The sequence below is a fragment of the Cebus imitator genome, unplaced genomic scaffold (genome assembly GCF_001604975.1).
Source record: "Cebus imitator isolate Cc_AM_T3 unplaced genomic scaffold, Cebus_imitator-1.0 Scaffold513, whole genome shotgun sequence".
Lineage (NCBI taxonomy): Eukaryota > Metazoa > Chordata > Mammalia > Primates > Cebidae > Cebus > Cebus imitator.
This window is the reverse complement of record NW_016107828.1, coordinates 1,299,273-1,300,128: the sequence shown is the minus strand read 5'-3', so window position 1 is coordinate 1,300,128 and position 856 is coordinate 1,299,273. Positions and strand designations below refer to the sequence as shown.

The 856-nt window shown below is 37.0% G+C and overlaps 1 non-coding gene across 1 annotated transcript; it reads left to right on the top strand.

Moving 5' to 3' along the window:
• Positions 1-237: 237 nt before the first annotated feature.
• Positions 238-401, top strand: LOC119468869. Its single transcript, XR_005197661.1, has one exon. It is a non-coding gene; the product is annotated as a U1 spliceosomal RNA (small nuclear RNA).
• The last annotated feature ends 455 nt before the right edge of the window (positions 402-856 follow it).

The following is an 856-nucleotide window of genomic DNA, read 5'->3' as shown; positions in this document are numbered from 1 at the left end:
TTGGGCTAATATCCAAATATTTTAACCTTACAATAATCTTCAATAACTTATTTCTAGAATACCTTTTAAAGCCTTTAAGAACCACCCCCTTACCCATATACATGCTTTAATGATATGAAACCATTTTTCATACCAAAATTTCCAGACTTCACTGATTTTCTTAATCTTTTATTTACAACCAAAATATACTACTTGTTAATTACTGCCTATCCCTCTCATCTTTAGAAGTGTGGTTTGATACTTATCTGGCAGGGGAGATACAATGATCACAAAGGTGGGTTTCCCAGCGTGAGGCTTATTCATTGCACTCCAGGTGTGCTCACCCCTGTGATTTTCCCAAATGTGGGAAATTCAACTGCATAATTTGTGGTAGTGGAAGACTGTGTTTGTACTTTCCCCTAAAGAAAAAGAAGTATGGTTTGAATGCCACCCTTTAATGAATATTTCCCATCCCCTGACCCGATATGAGCTCTCCTTCCTCTGAAACCCCGTAGTATTGTAATAGGGTGACCCTGCATGATATTAGACCTAGGGATTTTCCTGAATTTTAGTGAATAAAGGCAGAAAAAAAATAATGAAAGCAGAGACTAGTGTTCTAGATTCTAATAGGTGGGGTCCTAGATTTATCTGCAAGGCAAAGTTCCTTTTGTTCTGGGAAGCAAGTTGGACTCAGTGAAGCACCAGCTATGTGTGCAGTTTGTGCTTACATGCCTATCTAGAGAGTATTCATATAGGGTAGTCAGCAGACAATGACATGTTTCTTTTTGATTTAAAAAAAAATCTGAATATGATTAGATTCAGTATGGTACAGAAAAATGAATGATGAACATATGAATTTGCTAAAGTTGCCTCCCCA